Here is a 22,625-nt window from a genome sequence, read left to right as displayed (position 1 = left end):
TTTTACAGGGCTTGAATCTGTCAGGATACAGAGCCACTCCTCTTAACCGTTATGCACTACTGGTAAAGGATGCTAAATGCCAAATAATGATAATGCCTGCAATAAATGTGATCACATGTGCTAAGTGTGTCTGCCTCATTCAATTAGGCATGAGGTCATCTGGAAAACAGCACCCTTTGCATCAATTAACATGGAGTCGCAGTTTTGTAGATTCCCCAGGGGCTGCCTGAGATCTTTCTTCGCCAGAAAGCATGCCATAAATTGTGGTCACGTTTTACACAGAGCAGCCACTCTCTACAGTCCTGTGGGGATTAGAGTCTTACTGGAAGAGGGTCTTTCTGTCTTCAGCTAAACCGGCTTGAAGCTCCCCCCACCTCCAAACCGCATTCTCATTTTAAGATCCTATTAACAAACCTTTGATATGGTACTGATAACTGCTTGCCCCTGCCTGCCTGGGGTCTCTGCTTTCTCCCGAGTCTGGGCCAGCTCCTTTAAAGAATATAAAGGGAAGTCACTCATTTCATCCTGATCTCCTTGCTTAATCAATTCTGCTGTATCTGGGCCATTAGAAGGTCTACAATTTCTTCAGCTCTCTACACTGCATTTCGATTAAGGGCAGAGATATTTTTTCTCCTCCAGAATTTTACTTCCTGTCTGGTGTCCTGCAGAACCAGAGGGAATGTAAGAAGCTTCCTCTTTTGTTTTCATGGAAAAGAAATCTAGAAAATGAATTTTGTTTCCCTACCATTTATTTATTTATGTTTTATTCACCAGCTGCACTGATTCCTCTTAGGAAAGCAGTATCTTCCTCTCCTCTTCTTTCCCCTCTCTTCCTCCCTCCTTCCCTTCCTTCCTCCTTTTCTCTCTCTCTTTTCTTTTCTCACTTTTATACAGTGGCTTCCGTAATAGATCATGTTAAGCATAATTTTACATCTGAGGGGTTGTCAGAGTAGTCCTCTGAGTCTCCCGAGAATGAAAGCAACCAAAATAATCTGTTTCTACAGCAGAATTGATCAGATTTTGAGAGGAAATTTGAAGTCTGGATTTGAGAATTTCACCTTAAAATATTTTGCATTAGCTCCTAATTAGTGAAAAGTGAATTACCCTTTCTATGCATAACCCAGATGGTTGTTGGAGATCCTTCTTTGGTGCATCTTTCTGTGAATGTGTGTGTGCCTGTGTGTGAGTGTGTGTGAGTGTGTGTGTGTGTGTGTGTGTGTGTAGGGGTGGACAGATGCACATCTGAGGAGGTTCAGAATACTGATTTTAAATGATTGAGAACTGCTTGAAGAACTATAAGCTGAATCCAAGTAGAACCACATTTTAGGGAGATTTTGGAAATACAACAGTGTACCCCATTCAAGCTAGAGATGGGGGTGCAGAGCAGACCCAGAAACTTTCCAGCTACAGAAGGATGAATGTGAGCTTTGGTGTAGGGTGAGCATGCGGCTGGGGGTATGTGGGCATGCATGGTAACGTTTATCATTCCTCAAAGATAACACCATATCTCTTTGCCTGAGGCTTTCTTTGTCATTGTAAGCTAAGCCTGTTTCATGTGAGAATTCATGGCACATGATGAATAACCCGTGATTTGACTCTTTTTTTTTTCCATTAGCAAGTTTCGTTACAATAAATACTGGGTTGAGTCTGGGCATTAAATAACCTGGGATCCTGGTTTTATCTTTGCTGCCTGGGCAAATCAAGACAAATTCCTAACCTCATGAGCCTCAACCTTCAATTGGAAAATGGAATTGATCAATATCTACCTGTGGAGGCTGGATGAGATAATGCCTGGAGAGCCCCTTGTACAAGTCATAGGCACGAAATAAGGGCTCAATAAGTGCGAGTTATTTTAATTGGTTTTACCTACTCATTTTATTAAGATACATCAGATTTCTTCAAGTGTTTGTTCAAATATCTTATGAGAGTTTATTTTTTCCCTGGGTTTTCAAGATAGAGCTTAGGTGATACTTATTTCAAGTCTCAGTTGAATTTTAAAACTTGTTTGTAATTGATTTTTTTTTATCTGTCACTTCCAGTCCACTGGATCCTTTTGACCAAAAGGCATGCCATGAATATTGTTAATCTCAGTACAAGACTAACGTGTACGTAGGCCAGTACCTGCACATACTGCCCAGTACCTGTCTCTGTTTATTCATCAGGTACTTACTGAGTGCCAGGTATTGTGCTAGGGGCTAAGCATACAATGGTATGCAGTCTGTATCCTCAGAAAGCTCACAGGCTGGTGAGGAATATGGATAAAGAGTAAAGTAACACATATTGTGGTAAAAAAGGAAGTTCAGTTATACTTTTTATACTTAGAAGAGGTTGGAGAAGTCTGGAGGAAGTTATATCTAAAATGATAATGGGAGTCTGAAGGTCTTGCTTTAGTTTCCCCCAAAAACAGAATCTGAGAAAAGGACTAGTTTATTTGGGAGGTGATCCCAGTGAGCAGGATTGAGAGAGGAGGGAGAATGAGAGAGGGAAGGAAGAAAAGCCAAGAAAGGTACAAGATTGAACAGAGTACTGCTGTGGCCAATCGGATGTAGAATACACTTTAGAAATTCCCTTTGATGGGCCAGAGATGGGACATTTATTTTTTGCCTTAATCTTCTCTTGGATGAGGGTTACCTCAAGAGACAGTAACTGTCTCAAAGTTCTAGCTCTGAACAAAGGCTGGCCAACTGCTTTGACTTCAGAAGAATCTTAAGATAGAAAGTGGAGAAAGGTTTGTGGGAGGTGGAAGGGTACAGAAGGAACTGTCCAGCAGAGCTTCAGCTGAAATCACATCCAAGGTGACTATGTAAAATGCAGAGGGCCTTGGCCATCTACCGATTGGGGTAAAAAAAATGCTTTGCCCTAAACCTCATCGGAAGTTTGCCAGTGTTCGAGACATCTTAAGAGCTATGAAAACCACTTCAGAAATTCCTGAATTTTCCCACAGTTGCATACCATTAGGGCTCAGTTGGCTTCTTTCTGTAACTACCCAACAATTATAGTTGAGAAATAAACCACTAGTTTAAAAAACTGTGTAATATATTCACTATATGTGTGTGTGATTTAAATTTTTTAGAATAAATTCTAGCATTTTTTGAAACTAAAACTTGTTTTATATTCTCTCAAAGCCTGACTCATCTCTTAGCGTGCCTTGTCAAATCATCAACCCCCTGAGGAAGCAGCTGATATTGCTTCCTGAAAAACTAACCACTCTTTTCTTAGCAGGAGGACACGTAGTCTAAGGGAAAGAGAAGAAGAGAATGCATATTAATTCCCCACAGCATGCACAGTATTTGAAAAATAAAGCAATGGCCAGTTTCCTCTTGGAGATGTAATGGGGGTAGAGAGAGTATGACTCTGAAAACCCTCTGATGCTTAGATTCAGAGAACGTTGGGCATAATCTTTAGCTCTTCAAATAATTAGTTTTGAAAGAATGGCTACCACTCTACATACTAACCGTCTCTTCAAACTACATTATCCATAAAGATTATGATTCTTTTGTACAGTGGAAAGTGCGTTGTGTGCTTTAGAGGCAGAAACAGCTGGGTCCAAATTCTGACTCTGCTGAATACAAAGTCTGTGACCTCAGGATAAAAATTTATTCTTTCTGAGACTCCATTTCCTCATCCTCGAGGGAGAGAAATCATGCTTCTTTCACAGCTTTCTTTTGCAAAGATTAAAAAAGGTGATATCTGTTAAACGGAGTGAAGAGTCAATATTCAACAATGTTTGTTCCTTCTCTATTTTCTTGGTCAAAGGAGCAGGAGGCAGTGTCTGGTTCGCACTATAAGCAAAGACCCACATTCCTCAGGGAGGATATCTTTCACCTATAGTATAGCCATCACTGTTGAATTTCCAGAGCTCTGAGACGCAGCCATGAATTAATTGTATTTACTTATTAGATTTTTAAATGATTTTAGCCAATTAGATTCATTTTATTTATCATTCACTTATTAGATTTTTCTCAATCAAGACTTCCATGGACTATCCTCTTCTAAAGTAAATAGAATATAGAGCTTATTTGGAACAGACTTTTATAAGGTTCACCCAGAAGGACAAGGAACCAGGAATATGGGCATGCAATGAATGGAAGATGAAAACGTTATGGTCAGTAAACACATAAGAAGATCCTCAACCATTTTTTTTTTACAAATAGTTTATTGTCAAATTGGTTTCCATATAACACCCAGTGGTCATCCCCACAAGTGTCCTCCTCCATGCCCATCTCCCCCCTTCCCCCCACATCCATCAGTTCTCAGTTTGTTTCTCAGCATTCAAGAGTCTCTCATGGTTTGTCTCCCTCCCTCTCCCCAACTATTTTTCCCCTTCTTCTCCCCCATGGTCCTCCGTTAAGTTCCTCCTAAACCACCTATACATGCAAACATATGGTATCTGACCTTCTCTGCCTGACTTATTTCGCTCAGCATAACACCCTCAAGGTCCATCCATGTTGCTACACATGGCCAGATTTCATTGTTTCTCATTGCCATGTAGTATTCCATGGTATAGATAAACCACATCTTCTTGATCCATTCGTCTGTTGATGGACACTTAGGCTCTTTCCATGTTTTAGCTATTGTGGAGAGTGCTGCTATGAACATTGGGGTACATGTGCTCCTATGCATCAGCATTTCTGTATCCCTTGGGTAAATTCCTAGCAGTGCTATTGCTGGGTCATAGGGCAGTTCTATTGTTATTTTCCTGAGGAACCTCCACACTGTTTTCCAGAGGGGCTGCACCAGTTTACATTCCCACCAACAGTGTAGGAGGGTGCCCGTTTCTCCACATCCTCGCCAGCATCTAGAGTTCTCTGATTTGCTCATTTTAGCCACTCTGACTGGCGTGAGGTGGTATCTCAGTGTGGTTTTGATTTGTATTTCCCTGATGAGGAGGGATGCTGAGCATCGTTTCATGTGTCTGTTGGCCATCTGGATGTCCTCTTTGGAGAAGTGTCTGTTCATATCAAGAAGATCCTCAATCTTAATCAGGTAAATGAAAATAAATATTATGAGGTGTCATTTCAGATCCATCCACCTGCAGAAACATGTAAGATCACCAGTACTAAGAGACGATGGGGTGGTAAAGCAATGGATAGCCTCACACACCGCTGGTGGTTTTGCGAATGAATAAAACGACTTTGGAGAGTGATTTGGCAGTATGTAGCCACATTGAAAGCACACGCAGCCTTTGACCAAGTGATTGCCATTGTTGGTGCGTACTCCGTCACGTGTTTGTGGAGATGTGTGAGCATGGTCGTTAATAGCACAAGGGAAGAAAGGGGCAATCAACATGTCCATCAATAAACCTGGATCAGATATATTTCAGCGTTTTCCAAAGATCGTTAAAATGAGGAGTTAAACAATATGTATAGGCATGAAAATATCTCCAAGATGTACTGTATCATTAACAATGTACCACAACCATTCGTGTGTGCACATGAAGAAAAGTACAGGGATGTATGTGGCTGTTTACTATCACACTAGTGAAAAGTCAAAACCAAGTTGATTACCTATCAGCAGGGGACGTGATAATGAATTGTGGCAGATTCACAAAATGGATTATTAAGTGGCAGCTAGATTAAACTAGAGGAGTTGTATCAATATGGGTGAATAGCAAATACAGAAAGAAGTACGTGTATCTTTTAAAAGTTAAATGCATGCAAAATTATACTAGTATTATTTAGTAGTACAGTTGACCCTTGCACAATGCATGGGTTAGGGGCACTGATGTCTCTGAAGTCAAGAATCCATGAATAACTTAAGACCACCTTAAAAACATAATTAGTAGCCCCCTATTGACCAGAAGCCCTACCGGTAACATGAACATGTTAGTGGTAGCATATATTTTGTGTGTTACATGTATTATACACTGGATTCTTACAATAGAATAAGCTAGAGAAAAGAAAATATTAAGAACATCCTAAGGGAGAGAAAAGTACACTTATAATACTGTGTGTGTATTTATTGGAAAAAAAATCTGCCTGTGGGCAGGCCAAGCTGATTGCTCTGGACAGGGGCTGTGGTGGATGGCAGGAGGCTCAGGGTGGAGATCTTCCCCAGCCTGGAGACCTTGGTTCCATAGGAAGCCTGGGTGGTAAGGGTAGGCGGGGAGGGGAGCGGAGGGGTGCGCAGGCAAGCAGCAACAGGACCCGGAGGTGCACCATCTGCCTGTGGCCATGGATAGTTGTGGCCACTAGTGAGTGTGCTGGGCTCCAGGAGGCAGAGGAGCTGGGATGCAGGAGCAGGGAAGAGGGGTACAAGCCTGATCCAGGAAGGGTCCGAGGCCCCTGAGACCGGCGTGGAGCACTGCGGGTAGGGAGGGCAGGAGCGCCATCCCTCTGGATACTTTGCTCTGTTTCAGCCCAGTGACCTGCCCAACAGTCCCCATGCTTGACCCCACCAGCCTGTCCGCACATGGGAGGACCCGCAGAACTTGAAGATGGGTGGGTGGGGGGTGGGTGGATGCCCCCTTCACTCCCCCCTCACCCACACCCCAGTGCTCAGAGGACAGCAGGCACCTCTGTTTGAAGGCACAGTCTTCCAGTCTGTCCCATGGAGATTGGGGTGAGCAGCTGTGATTAAATGCCTTGTGCTTTTTGCTGTCATTTCTTAAAAAAGAATAAAATCCACCTATAAGTGGATCTGTGCAGTTTAAGGGTCAACTATATATATATATATATATATACGTATATATATATATACGTATATATATATACACATAATTAAAGTACTGATGAACATATGGGGAAAATATGCACCAAACTTGGAATAAGTGTCATGGGGGTTGTGGGGAGAGAAGAAAATCTAATGGGTGGGGGCAGGGCTGTTTTATGTATCTGAAATATTTCAAATGACAAACGAAAAATAAAGGTTCTAATGGAAGGGACATAGCCTCTACTAATTTGAACAGTATTTAAAAATAATAATTTAAAAAATGTGTCATGTTTCCCTTCTATTAACTACAAGATCTAGGCAGGAAATGGCTAACCTTGCACTTCTACACTTTGGACTTTGCTGAGTTCCTGAGGTGAGCTTAGCATCTCTGTGTCTGTTTCAGTTTTGAGCAAAATTCAGAGACAAGATAGGAAAATAAGACAAGCCTGTCTGGAGACTAATGCTCCAACCAGATGCCAGCACACGCACCGCTCCTCTCTATCTTGCACACTCATTTCCCCATGAGCCCCTTCATCTCCTTCTGTGCAGCCCCCCAATCTCCCCATGGCTCCTTGGGCTCCATGATCCCTCCTGAAGACTAGGGAATCAACAAGTTTTATCATCATATTCAGTCCCCGTGAACATTGCTGAATGGTGCCCAATTCTTTGAAATTTTACTGCAGTCCTTGTCAGTGTGATGAATGAGATTTCTCACCATGGGCTTTGTTACAAGCTGCTGTGGATCCCAACTCTTGTCTCCATAGTTGGGAAAAGAGAGGGAGGGGAACATGCATTTGCTTTATGGGATTGGTCACAGTCTTTCATAAAACGTCAAAGAAAGTTGTTTTTTTTTTTAATTTTTTATTTATTTCTAGGAGAGAGAGAGAGAGAGACAGCGTGAGCAGGGGAGGGTCAGAGAGAGAGGGAGACACAGACTCTGAAATAGGCTCCAGGCTCTGAGCTGGCAGTCAGCACAGAGCCGGACGCGGGGCTCGAACCCATGAACTGCGAGATCATGACCTAAGCGAAAGTCGGACGCTTAACCGACTAAGCCACCCAGGCGCCCCCAAAGAAAGTTGTTTTTAATGGACAGAGACTTTCTCCTATGCTGTGTGGAATATGCAACACTCCTGGAATTAACCCTGCTATGGAAAGTTTTCCTCTTACCTTCAGGGATTTCTTCCCACTGGGAAAAGAGGCAGAATGCCAGATGGGACACCAGACAGGGACTGATTTTGCTTCCTTGACCATCTAAACGCTAATGGCTGCTTTGGGTGCCACTCTGTTGACATCCTGCCCATGACTGAGCACATGTTGAAGCCGAAAGAGGGATGGCTGCCTAAATGGGTGTGGGAGGGACCCCGCAGGGCTAACTCATTCCCCAGGAGGGTCCAGTCCAGGACCAGAATTCTTTTTTCACCTGGAAAATAAGACATGGGATCCTGGCTGAGCCTCTTTTGAGATTTGAAAAGCACCATGTGGTTTTGTGAATTTTCTTTGCCTTCAAAGACAGAGAAAATGGGAAGCCAGATGGGAGGTTTGTTTCGGATGAGGCTGGACATAGCTCTCCAGCCTCTTAGTCCCCACTGGGGAGACCGAGGAGGATTCCACGTTCTGGACTCTTTTTCTTCCAGTTGGTACAATTTTGTTTGCATATTAAAGCTGAGAGGAAAGCTGTCAGGAAGAAGAAAAAACCCTGCTGAGCATGATTTATCAGTTTGCTTGATGAAGTGATCCTGCTGTGGAATTAGTTTAACTCTGTGAGGTCTGGCCGTTCACATGCAGGACTCTGGCTTTATGATTCAATCAGCTGCCTAAACATCTAGAATAAAATGGAAGCAGAGCAGGAAAAAAAACCCAACTTTACTAATAACTACATAATAAACCTAGTGTAATGAATATGCTCTTCCACTCACCCTTTAAATAAACATGGACATTCCGTGCTCATAAGAAGGCTGTGCTGTTCTCAGGGCAAAAGAATTCAGCCAGGGGAAATGAGAGCAAGATGGTTGAACTTGCAGCCTGAGCTTCTTAACTGTACAATGATCAGTTTAAAGGCAGGAGGAAGGGGCACCTGAATGTCTCAGTCCGTTAAGTGTCCGACTTTGGCTCACGTCATGATCTCGCGGTTTGTGGGTTTGAGCCTCACGTTGGGTTCTGTGCTGGCAGCTCAGAGCCTGGAGCCTGTTTCCCATTCTGTGTCTCCCTCTCCCTCTGCCCCTCCCCCGCTCATGCTCTCTGTCTCAAAAATAAGTAAACTATAAAAAAAAAAAAAGTAGGAGCAAGAACTGTGAATGCAGGGAGGTCACATGGCTTAACTGCCACATAATTTACCATTCGTGACTGACATTTGGCTCGTGTGCATAGTCATGAGCGTGCCAGCTGGCTTTTGTTCTTATCTATTGAGTGTCCCTTCTGATTTGTTAGTTACCAACTCATGCAGCTTGCTAAACATAGTTACTTATCACCATGACGCCACTGTTCCCTGGATCTATCATTACTTATTTGATGGGTTCTTTTCCTCCCAGTTTGCTTGCCATTATGAACGTTGTTTCAGTAAACACTGTACATATGACATTTCACACACAAGCAAGAGTATTCATATGGCAAATTTCTAGAATCTGGACTTCCTGATCAAGTGGCACTTGTGTTTTTCACTTGGAAACATTGCTAAATTGCTCTCTGTAGAAGTTGCCCAAGGATCATACGGTGATGGCACAAAAACAGACACATAGACCAATGGACTAGAAAAGAGAACCCAGAATTGGACCCACAAATGTATGGCCAACTAATCTTTGACAAAGCAGGGAAGAGTATCCAATGGAAAAAAGACAGCCTCTTTAACAGATGGTGTTGGGAGAACTGGACAGCAACATGCAGAAGAATGAAACTGCATCATTTTCTCACATCATACACAAAAGTAAACTCAAAATGGATAAAGGACCTGAATGTGAGATAGGAAACCATCAAAACCCCAGAGGAGAAAGCAGGAAACAACCTCCTTGACCTCAACCACAGCAATTTCTTGCTCGACACATCCCCAAAGGCAAGGGAATCAAGAGCAAAAATGAACTATTGGGGCCTCATCAAGATAAAAAGCTTCTGCACGGTGAAGGAAATAATCAATAAAACTAATAGGCAACTGACAGAATAGGAAAAGATAGTTGCAAATGACATATCAGATAAAGGGCTAGTATCCAAAATCTATAAGGAACTCACCAAACTCCACACCCAAAAAAACAAATAATCCAGTGAAGAAATGGGCAGAAGACATGAACAGACACTTTTCCAAAAAGGACATCCAGATGGCCAACAGATACATGAAATGATGCTCAGTGTCCCTCCTCATCAGGGAAATACAAATCAAAACCACACTGAGGTACCACCTCACACCGGTCAGAGTGGCTAAAATGAACAAATCAGGAGACCTTAGATGCTGGTGAGGATGTGGAGAAAGGGGCACCCTCCTACACTGTTGGTGGGAATGTAAACTGGTGCAGCCCCTCTGGAAAACAGTGTGGAGGTTCCACAAAAAACTAACAATAGAACTCCCCTATGACCCAGAAATGGCACTGCCAGGAATTTACCCAAGGGATACAGGAGTGCTGATGCACAGAGGCACGTGTACCCCAATGTTCATAACAGCCCTCTCAACAATAGCCAAAACATGGAAAGAGCCTAAATGTCCATCAACTGACAAATGGATCAAGAAGATGTGGCTTATCTATACAGTGGAATACTTCATGGCAATGAGAAAGAATGAAATCTGGCCATGTGTAGCAACGTGGATGGACCTTGAGGGTGTTTTGCTGAGCGAAATAAGTCAGGCAGAGGACAGATACCATATGTTTGCATGTATAGGTGGTTTAGGAGGAACTTAACGGAGGACCATGGGGGAGAAGAAGGGGAAAAATAGTTGGGGAGAGGGAGGGAGGCAAACCATGAGAGACTCTTGAATGCTGAGAACAAACTGAGGGATGATGGGGATGGGGGTGAGGGGATGGGGGGTGATGGGCATGGAGGAGGGCACTTGTTGGGATGAGCACTGGGTGTTATATGGAAACCAGCTTGACAATAAACTATTTTAAAAAAAAGAATCATATGGTGTAAGGAGCAGATGGGGGTTATGATGTGCATCTGTGTGTAACAGACCCTTTTGCTGTTGCTTGTCACATCCTGGTGGGTCCACCTCTGATCGCAGTTATGGCTGAGTTAGAAAGTCATGCACCTGTGTCTAAGGGCGGTGAGTGCATCCCACCTGAAGTGCACCGAGCCTCTTTCCACTTTCCACAGCAGAGCATTCTTCCAGACAGCTGAAGCTGGTTCAGCCAGTGCCTGGAAGAGGGATGGGGGCAGTCCACACAATAAGTTAAGATCCATACTCCCAGAAGCTAGACCACTTTGGCACTAAGGAATGGTCACAGGGATGAGGAGACCCACCACTCTCAGATTGGGAAGACTTCAGCCCATTCCTAACATTGTTCTTGCTTTGGTAATGAGGCTTTGGTCCAAGATGATCAGTAAATGGCCCCACCTTGACTTCAGTGGAGAGCTTTTGTCCTTCTAGGATGTTATTGGCAGTTGTCAGAGACCCTGCTCTAGCAGGGAGCATGAGATAGGGCAAGGGTTTCTCCTTACACTGAGGTTGCATATCTTATGTGAATGTGTGCAGGTGTGTGTATTTGTGTTTGCTTCTGAGATTTTTTGAGATTTTACAGAGCGGGTGCTGGAAGGAGACATGTTTCAGTTTCCTAAAGAGACTTCTGGTTGGGCACGAAAGAGTGAGCCACCCAATAGGGGTCACTGTCAGTCCTCAAAGGCCATGTTGCCAATAGAAAGAGAAGACAGAGGAAAAATGACCCTGACGAAAGCAATGACAGTGCTGTGTGCTCTGATGAGTCATGTATCTCTTGCAGTTCCCTTTGAGGGACTAAAGACACCTGGGGCAGGGTGTGTTCCTGGGGAAGAAAGGACAGCCAGTTGTTCCTAAGTAAGGATGGTAGCTGACAATTGTACAGCATGCCCAGGGATTTTCACAAGTATGATTTGTCTGTGCATCTCAATAATCCTGTAGAGTGAGTAGGATTAGTCCCATTTTACAGATAAGGACACAGGATCAGAAAGCTTACTCGTCTTCTCAGAGTTCCCAGAGCCCATCAGCGACCTGGGTGCAGACTCTCGCTTTGTGATGCCAAGTGAGAATTCCATCAGATCAGTACCACTTTCCTCCAATGGGTGTGGCTTTAAATGGAGGCAAGAAAGGAGCATTGGTGGAAACTAGAGCCACCTCTAGAACTAGTCTGAACCTCCAGCAGGCTGCCCACAAATAAAGCTTACAAATACTCTACTGAATGCTCTTGTATAACTAAAAACAACAACAAAGAAAAAAAACCAAAAAAAGAAAAAAAAAAGAAAAACTAGGTGATAGTGATTATCTTTTGCTCAGTAATGACAGGACCCTTCCATTCTCTTCGCTCTTGTGTGCTCTCTCAAATTCTGTGTTTGGACTAGTGCTGAGTCTCTTGTTTCTACCAAAGACTCAATTGAAATGAAACAGTAGATTCGTTTGTAGCATCGATTCTTCCTATGGAAATAGGCAAGTAGTATCACTCCACTTCTTGGTAAAATAGGGGTCACATCCTCTGTAAGACTACAGGAAAGACTTACTCTGATAATGCATTCACTGTGCTCAACAAAGCGTCAGAGAAGAAATAGTGGCTATTATTAGTTATAGCTCTTCCCAGTCCAATTTAAACTAGTTGTTATTTCAAGTACGTCACTAGGTCTCAACTTTCTGTGGTGAGTTGCTGATGCAACTGCCCTAACTCCCAGGTTCAATGAACATGATTCCTGAAGGGTCCGATGCCAGGTTTTTGAAGTGTAAATACTGCCCACTTTTTTCTCAGAATTTGTCTGTTTTTTCCCCATGGTGACTGGCATACTTAAGATAAACTTGTATGACAGCGCAAAGCACTCTTGCTTCAAAAGTGCTGTAAGTGTAACATAATAATGCCAGGCAACCTCATCAGGCACTCTGTAAAGCCAAATATCTGCTTATTAAGGCCCAGCCCTCCACTGAGAAGCAATAGAGTCAAGCTCTGTGCCCATGTCTCTGGGCCCATTCAGTCCTGGAAGAGAACCTCCCTCCCTTCTGTGATCCCTGGGGCAGACAGTGCTTAATTGATTTTAAAGAACACAGAACCGTCAGCCCCTGCTCATCCCTAGATGTGGCCCAGGGGGTTCACCTCCTGTGTCCTGGTTAATCAGTTTCCTCCCCAGGCTGAATTAAGCCTCAATTTTTATTTTTGATTGAATCTGTCTTTGCTGACAGATGTTTTCTGGGCAACCCAGAAAGTCCTCAGCATGTGATAATGTGATGGAAGCTATAATGAATCCATAACTCCTCTGCTGGAATTATTTTCTGGAGACTTTGAGATATGAAGGCAGCACTGTCACAAAGGAAGACACTAGGTTGGTAAACCATTCGCATGATGACTCTTTGGAAGGGTTTCCTAGCCGTGCTCCAAGCCTACCCCGCTCCTTTTCAGAAGCAACGTGGGGGCTGCAAGGCAAGGCTAGGTCATCTTGGATTTAATTCCTCGCGCCGCCACTAACCAGCATTGGCCGTCTCGCCATGGAGATCATATTAACAACAGGAATAATAGTTGCTAATAGCTATGATTCTCTGACACCCTCATCACTCAGAATGAGGTCTGAGTGGCTTGCTAGAAAGACAGAATCTCAGGCCATATTCCAGAATCTGCACTTTACTAAAATCTCCACATCATTTGCCCACTCGTGAAAGTTTGAGAAGCACTTGTAATTAGCTCCTTTGTTTCTCATTGTAATACTGAATATTTCTGGAAGGTGTTGCCGGCTCTATTTCTCTCTCACCCCCACTGCAGAGGCTTGGTGATGTTTGTTCCTGTGGTGTAGGTAGGCCACACAGCAATACTCTGATAGGCCAGCGTCCTGTTTCCTTTCTCTTGACAAGTGTCTTAGATTTTCGTAGGGCAGAGAGGGGATGAATTCATGATTTTTACCCTTTATTTCCATTTCTCAAGAGAGTTGTGTAAATGATCCAGTCTCTGGAGGATGAGAAGCTTCATAATTCATTTGCTTTGGAAAAAGAACGGGATCTGATTCATAAATACATTTTTTAAAAGGATGAGCATGCTTATTGCTAACAGCTAGTTTCTATGATTTTGTTTTCTCAGTAATAAGGATGATAAACCATAAAGGACAGGAGCATGGTAGAAGTATTTAAAGAGAGAAACATCGGATCGGGACTGAATAAACAAGAATATATTTAAGTACCATGATCCTATCATTTCAGGATCCAATTTTTCAACAGATGTAACTGCGATCTTATTATGTGTTCCTCAGAGGACAGATCAGAGAGTATGTGACATCCACACTTTCTATTCAACCTTATCTTGGGTTTTAGACATGAGTGTGCCATGAGGAAATTACTTGGGGACAAGATGGAAAGCTTCTGGGGCATCTAGCTGGGTGAAGGCCATGGAAAATCAGATTACTGAAGCAACATCTTTCATTTGATTAATGTCTCTGAGAGTGACTTTAGGAAACAACTGAAAAATGGATTTATGACTACATTTTAGGAAGAAAATCCTAGAATCTAGGAGAAGAAAGAAGAATGTGCACGTACCTCAGAGAAATTATTGCCCACAATGGAACGTATGTTAGTTATTTATTGCTCCATAACAATTTACTTCAAAGCTAAGTGATTCAATTTTTTTTTACATTTATTTATTTTTGAGAGACAGAGCACAAGTGGGAGGGGGCAGATAGAGAATGAGACACAGAAGCCGAAGCAGGCTCCAGACTCTGAGCTGTCAGCACAGAGCCCGACACAGGGCTCAAACCCACGAACTGTGAGATCATGACCTGAGCCAAAGTTGAATGCTTAACTGACTGAGCCACCCAGGCACCCCCAAAACTAAGTGATTTAAATGGCAACAAACATTTATTATCTCATACAACCTCTGTGTGTCAGGAATTCAGGAGTGACTTGGTTGGGTGGTTCTGGTTCAGGGTCTCTTACAAGATCAAAGTCAAGGTATTGGCAGGGGCTGCAGTCATTTAAAGACTTGAATGAGGTTGGAGGATCCATTTCTAAAAAAGTTCAGTCACACGGCTGGCAAACTGGTGCTGCCTTTTGGCAAAATGTTTCTGCTCCTTGCCTTGTGGACTTCTCCAAAGGGCTCCTGGGTGTCCTCACAACATGGCGGCTGGCTTCCCTCAGAGAAAATAGTTCATGGAAGCAAGACACAAATCACAATGTTTTTTATGACCTGGCAGCAGAAGTACACATTGCCATTTCCTCAATATCTTATTGGCTCTACAAGTCAGCCCTCTTTAGTGTGGGGGGAGATGATATTATAATGTAAATACGAGTAGAGAGGGATCATGGAGGCCATCTTTGAGGCTGGTTACCACAGAAGAGAAAATATAACTATTTACAGACCAAGGGGTAAGTGTCCTCCCTGGATTCCTAACTTTCTCCTGAATTGTATGATCTTAGAGGATTTGTAATTTCTTAGTCTCAATTTCTTAATTTCTAAAGATGTTAGAATAGATGATCTCAAATGTTTGGATGCTACAGACCCTTGAAATGGTGGAAAACCAGGGACTTACACAGTGAGGACCTTAGTTTAAATTGCAGTCCTTTCTCCCTTGCTGGAAGGTCTAAGGCAAGCCACTTACAGCTCTGAAGAACGGATTTCTGACCTCAAGTAGAGACAGTCTCAAGGGTTATATCAGATAATGGATGTGGAAGTATCCTGTAAATCTAAGGCCCATGAACTTGTAAGGTGTTGTTTTATTACCTCATGGAAAAGCTGAAGTATAGGAAGCCAGATGGTAGTTTCATTACCATACAAAATAAAATTACTGCTCCTCTGCAATGCATTATGAGCCCTCCAAACAGCCTTTTCTATCTGCCAGCCTAGGTTGGGAGCTTTTGAACTATGCCAGGTGGTTATTATAATACAAACAAAAAGCCACATTATTTCATAGGTGTATTTTACAATTTGTACACAGCTTTTACTGACATTACTTTATTTGGACGTTGGCTGTTGTTGTTTTTGCCAACATAAAATAACTTGTTTGTGAAAGTACTTTTGAAACTAGTAACTTTTAGAAATGTGAATGCACACTGTTCATGCCAGCTGTTATTTTTATGATTGATTATCATCCTCTCCCTTGAAGTAGGTAAAGTTAGCCACTTAGGTCCAAGCCTCATTTTCTATCACATGAGAAATGTGCATCTCAGAAAAGTTAAGTAGATTATCTAAGGTCACAGGCCAATTAGGATAAATCTGTGGAGACATGTCTTATGTCTATAGTTATATTTTATTTTTAAGAACTTTGTTCTAGGGGTGCCTATGTGGCTCAGTCAGTTAAGTGTGAGACTCTTGATTTTGGGTCAGGTCATGATCTCAGGATTGAGATCCGTGTTGGGCTCTGTACTGAGTATGGAGCCTGCCTAAGATTTTATCTCTCCCTCTCTCTGCCCCTACCCTGATTGTGCTCTCTCTCTCTTTTTAAAGGTTTATTTATTTATTTTGAGAGTGAGAGAGAGAGAAGAGAGGGAGAGAGAATGTGCAAGCAGGGCAGGGGCAGAGAGAGAATCCCAAGCAGCCTCCTCGTTGTCAGCATGGGGCCTGATGCAGGGGTCAATCTCACAAACTGTGAGATCATGACCTGAGCCTGAAGAGCCTAAGTAACATCATTTTGAGATTAAGGCCTCCATTTAAGAGCAACCTTGGGATGAACGTAGCCCCAGTTCCTCAGATTGCTCAAGGCTAAAGCCATCCTCTGACCACCCTCAGATCAGCTAATCAAAAAGCATTCCTGTGGTCTGAGTCAAGGCTGGGAACTGTAGACAGTTATTCTGTACAAACTAGCCAATTTCTCACCGCTTGCCTGAACCCCACGTGGGCCCTTTGAACTCACCTCATAAGGATCCTCAAAAGTCATGATTGAGTCCCACCAAAAGTAATGAACACTTCACAGATACTGAATGGTCAAAACTGTTACCATGGGTACTGTACAATTGTAATTGGTGCTTATGTGATGATGCTATACGTACAATGTGTGCACTGTAACACCCCCATCCCTTACCCCTTAAAAACCCTGCTCATTATTGTTCGGGGCTTCACCTTCTGCCACTACACCGGTAGGCGGGTGAGCCCCTGCTCGAGCTTGTAATAAAGACCCTTTTGTACTTGCATCGGTGTCGGCTCCTTGGTGGTCTCTGGGGACTCACGAATCGGGCACAACAAGCGAAATCAAGACTTAGATATTTAAATGACTGAGCCATCCAGGCTCCCTACTCTTTCTCTTAAAAAAATCCTCTTCTCCACTACTGAGATGAAAAAGACAATAAAAGGAATCATAACTATTATTATTAAATTTTATAAACACGTAGTATGGTCTTTCTTCATGCCAAGTGCTGGAGTCATAAAGAGGAAGAAACCTTGGTTCGTGGCTCACAACCTGGTGGACACGATCCATACGGTCAGGCTAGATGTACCCATAAGTCATTTCAAGGTAGTAGGATACGTCTCTTTGTAGAAGTGAATAAAAAGTATGTGCCTTGGTGGAAACAATGGTGAACAAAATAATCTTCTGATGAAGGATATGAAGAAAAGGGGGGTGGTGCCTTGGGCTGGACTTTGAGGGCAGTAAGGGAGCTGCTAGGTCAATGAAGGTGAAAGATTTTGTGATAGAGTAGGGAGCGTGGCAGCAGGATGCTTGTTTCAAAAAAGATGGGGGGCTGGGGCTAGATTTGAATGGCCCTAAAGGCATATCGCAACTATTTTGGATTTAGTTCTATACATGATGGAGAACCACTGGCATATTAAAAGATGTTTTCCTACGGGGTGCCTGGGTGGCTCCGTCAGTTGAGCGTCTGACTCTTGATTTCCATTCAGGTCATGATCTCACAGTTCATGAGATCCAGCCCCGTGTCAGGCTTTGTGCTGACAGCTCGGAGCCTGCTAGGGATTCTCTCCCTCCTTCCCTCTCTCTTTCTCTGCCTTTCCCCTGCTCATCCCCCTTCTTCCCTCAAAATAAATAAATAAACTTCTGAAAAGATGTTTTTCTGATTATAGAAGTATAGAGAAGGCTTTTGGACAGGGTGATGGCATGAAGAGTTATGAAAAAATGTGTTTAAAAAGGGCAAGAATGGAAGCAGTAAGCTCATAGCTGCTCACGTGGGTCAGGCTGGAGCAAAAGGGAGTTCTGTCTTGACCTGTACTTAAGGATAAATGAATCTGTAGCTTTGGAGCAGCAGCTCGCAGGGGTCAAGAAGCCTTTTCCATAAAGGGCTAGATGGTAAATATTTTAGGTTTTCCTGGCCATATGGTCTCTGTGGCAAATCCTCGACTCTGCAGTTGTGGTGGGAAAGCAGCCATAGACAATATGTAAATGATTGCATTTGGCTGTGATCCAATAAAACTTTATTTATGGATGCTAATTTGAATTTTATATAATTTTTACATAATTTCATAGAATTTCCACATGCCATGAAACATTATTCTTCCTTTGAATTTTTTCAACCATGTCAAAATGTGGAAACCATTCTTGGGTCCTGGGCCTTCCAAAAGTAGGCAATGGGACACGTTTCACCCATGGGCCATAGTTTGCCCATGCTGTGGTAGCCTATTGGAATTCCATTGCCATAATTACCTGTGTGGTCTTAGAAAATGCAGGTGCCCAGTCGTAGTAAATGCAAACTTCACAGGGCAACCTCCTTCTCCAGGCACTTTTGGAGTTGAAACACACTCATAAATAGTAGAACTGAAGCGTGAGAAAGGGTGGCATGGACGTCTGTTGGGGCCATCTCTCCCACAGGCTGCTGAGATTCTATGGGCAGGCTGAGGGACATCTTGACTTCTTACCTCAGAGTTTCTTCATGTGCCTCTGCTCTGGTTGTCCCAGACTGGGGGGCTGGTGACTGCAGTCAGGCCAATGGCTGGACTAGCTTGGCTCAGAAAACAGAAAAACATGCCTGCAGATTAGGTGGGGGTGGGAGAGCTGGATGAGGGGAAGATGTGTCAATCTGGCACATTTAGTGGAGCCACGTTAGTAAGGTTCAATCTTGTTTTGGGAATTGTATACTCAAGTCCTTTGCTCTATTTTTTTTTTTTTAAGAGAGAAAGAGAGCATGTGAGTGGAGAAGAGGGGCAAAGGAAGAAAGAGAAACATTCTAAGTAGGCTCCAAGCTCAGTGTGGAGCCTGAGACAGGGCTCAATCCCACAACCCTGGGATCATGACCTGAGGTGAAATCAAGAGTCAGACGCTCAACTGACTGAACCACCTTGGCCCCCTCTTTGCCTCACTTTTACATCAGATTATTTGTTTGGATGTTATTGAGTTGTAGGAGGTCCTTATGTATTTTGGATAGTAATTCCTTCTCATCTTTGAAAACATTCTCTCCCATTCTGTAATTTACCTTTTCACTCCGTATATTGTTTCCCGTTGTGTAGAATCTTTTTAATTTGATGGAGTCCCATTTGTCTAATTCGAGATTTATTTCCTGTGCATTAGGTGTCAAATCCAAGAAATCATTGCCAAGCCCAGTGTCACGGACCTTTTCCTCCATGTGTTCCTGTAGGAGTTTTATACTCTCAGGTTTTATGTTTAAATCCATGACCCAATATATTTTTGTCCATTAATGTTAGTAAGTATTTATGGGAATATACATAGTACTTGCATTATCCCATTGATGATACTCATAATTGTGTTTCATACATGAGAAGAAGCAAAACCAAAAGGGATACAGTGTTCCACTTAGAATTGCTCAACTAATCAATGGTAGGTGTTGGGACCCACCCCCAGATCATTTGACTCCAAATGCTATTATCTTTCACCCACCCCCACCTGGTCTTTGATTTGGTACCTTATGAAAGGGGTTGAGGGAGGCATGAGGAGAGAAGGGAGGGTTAATGTAGCATCTGACTCTGCCTTCTTCTTCTTTTCTAAATGTTTATTTATTTATTTTGAGAAAGAGAGAGAGTGAGCCCAGGGGAGGGACAGAGAGGGAAAGAGAGAGAATCCCAAGCAGGCTTGGGGTTGTCAGCATGGAGCCTGAGGTGGGGCTCCATCCTCGTGACCCTGGGACCATGACCTGATCTGAAATCAAGAATCAGATGCTTCACTGACTGAGGCACCTGGGTGCCCTGAGTCTGCCTTCTTCTGAACAAAACATGGCAGGGACGTATTTGTTCAGTCTCCTAAGGAGAGAGATCAGCTTTCTTGATCTATTTTTTCCTCCTGGAGTACCCTGCTCTGCACCCCTGTCTCCCTTCCCCACCCCTCTTGCTACCTACCACCAGCAGGTGCAGGCAAGTATTACTATGCCCAGGCGAAGAGACATAAAAGCAAATGATATCTTAGCAGATGTGATTTTAAAACCCAACAACCCAAGTATTTGAACTTCAGTCACATGTGGCCAATGCAGATTCTGTTTTTCAACAATTATTGTTTCATCAAAGAGGAAAGAAGTGAACTAAGGGGACTACATGTTTGTTTTTTCCAGTGTGTTCTATCGGAACCCCCTGGTCAGCCTTTATTTAGTATGGTGAAATAATAAATGAGGAGCAATCATGAAAAATTTCCAGTTTCATCCTTCTCCTATGAAAATCAGGTGTGTCCCTTCAAGGGCCGTCAGTGAGCATTTCCATGTAGGATCCTCATCTAGGCTTTGCGACAGGATGGATAGCTTTCTGAATGAATAGTCTGGGCCCTCACTATAAGTTGGCTGGGCTAAGAATGGTATCCTAGAAGCCAAAGCTGTTTGCTGTATTTTCTCAGATTGTACAGAATTGAGTGATTTCCTCCCTACCTCCCTCTTTTTGTCTTCAGCCACACCTGATCCATACAGTCTAATTCCACACCCTTTATCCTCCTTATGAAACATGGAGCCTGGGCCCCACTCCTTTCCAGCGACAGTGCCTCTGTGGGGGTTGTTGCTAGGCGGCCTCTTGCCACTCCTCACCCAGTTTCAGATGGGGGTCATCTATATTTATAACTAGTATAGACCTTCATGAGAACTCTGAAAATAGAAGGAGGCTGGAGGTATATTATGTACCCTGGAGCCAATTTCTCAGATCCCTGTGGACATATTCTCTTTTTCTAGCCCTTCTCTCTTGTTATCTCATCCCCTACTTTCTCCAACACTCCCTCCCTACCTCTCTAATCCTTGGTCCTTCCTTCCCACTTCTGAATCATCTTCCAGGTCTTTTAACCTCTCAACCCTGTGTGACGAGCCATTTGGCTCCACCTAGCTTTTACTTCCTCCAGACACCAGAATCCATTCTCCTTACAGAGCTGGGGGTGATTTAAAAAAAAAATTTTTTTTAATGTTTTATTTACTTCTGAGAGGAGACAGCGTGAGCAGGGGAGAGGCAGAGAGAGAAGGAGACACAGAATCTGAAACAGGCTCCAGGCTCTGAGCTAGCTGTCAGCACAGAGCTCAATGCAGGGCTTGAACCCACGAACTGTGAGATCATGACCTGAGCCGAAGTCGGACGCTTAACCGACTGAGCCACCCAGGCGCTCCTGGGTGGGATTTTAATGACAAAAATGTGTTATGTTGTATTTAGAAGACTCCATGTCTTATCTTTGTTTTATCATTTACAAGCTGTGTGAGATTATGCAAAACACTTTATGTCTTGAAACCAGTTTGGTTTCTATAGAATGAAACGAACATCTGTTCTGCTATCTGGAGGGTCATCAAAATACAAAATCATCATAGCAAATAGTGTGGAACACTGACCGTGTCCTGGGCACCATGCTGGATGTTTTAGGCATGTGGTCCTACTTACCTTATGATGTTGTAACTATTATCACCCCCATTTCACAGACTACTACATTCAGTGTCTAGGCTGCTAAGTAACTTGCCCAAGTTTTCTTTTCTTTTCTTTTTTTTAATGTTTATTTATTTTTGAGAGACAGAGAGAAACAGAGGATGAGTAAGGAAGGGGCAGAGAAAGAGGGAGACACAGGATCTGAAGCAGGCTCCAGGCTCTGAGCTGTCAGCACAGAGCCCAATGCGGGGCTCGAACCCTCAAACCGTGAGATCATGACGTGAGCCGAAGTCGGACGCTTAACCGACTGAGCCATCCAGGCGGCTTCCCAAGGTTTTCTAGCAGGTAAGAAACAGAGCCAAGACTGAAATTGGAGATACGAACTTTAGTACTCCAAAGGTACCATTACAAATATCTGTGGTTGTACCTGGCCCAGATAAGGGCTCATACCCTTTTGCTCACTGAATGAGGGAACTAGATTACGTACTTTTCTGGTAGGATAATGAGAGATGTGATTTTTGCTAAAACAAAAAATCAAGATAACTTGAAACTACTCCCTTTATTAGCTTACTTGGTATTTGACTCTACTATGTATATGTGTCCCACAGAAGCATACCAATCTAGTATAGTGGCTGTGGGAAGAGACCAGGATTTAAGGACCGGGCAAGCAACTTAACCTTTCTAAACCTCCATTTTCATCTGTATTGTTTATAATTCTAATTTATAAAAGCATCCATGTTACAGGTTGCTGTAAAGGTTCCAGGAGATCATGCATGCAGAATGTTTAACACATAGCTTGCCGTATACGGACCATTCAGCTCGTCTTGTCCGTTAATGACAACCACAATCATAGCGAAGCGATAATGAATTGATAACATATCAGCATGAGAGTTCCACTGAGTTTTGGTTTTGTCCTGCTTCTATGTGTGGGGGCTGCATGATTTTTATGGTCTGTATTGAGTGGCTTGACATTGGCGGAGGTCAAAGGGGGGATTCTGATACACATACAGAACGGGAAGCCAGAAGACTTGTATTTAAATCACTTCTATTACTAATTTGCTTTGTAAGCTTGAGCAAGTTACCTTTTCTAAGTTAACCTCACTTGTAAAAATAACAATGAAAACACCTGCCTTTCTC

At 43.1% G+C, this 22,625-nt stretch overlaps 1 pseudogene; it reads left to right on the top strand.

Annotated features, from left to right (window-relative positions):
- Positions 1–22,625, top strand: part of LOC144240008 (S-formylglutathione hydrolase-like) — a 57,579-nt pseudogene that overhangs the window by 23,844 nt on the left and 11,110 nt on the right.

This window comes from Crocuta crocuta, unplaced genomic scaffold (genome assembly GCF_008692635.1).
Source record: "Crocuta crocuta isolate KB4526 unplaced genomic scaffold, BGI_CrCroc_1.0 scaffold7, whole genome shotgun sequence".
NCBI classification, from domain to species: Eukaryota; Metazoa; Chordata; class Mammalia; order Carnivora; family Hyaenidae; genus Crocuta; species Crocuta crocuta.
The sequence above is the reverse complement of the archived record's forward strand: the minus strand, read 5'-3'. Positions and strand labels throughout refer to the sequence as shown.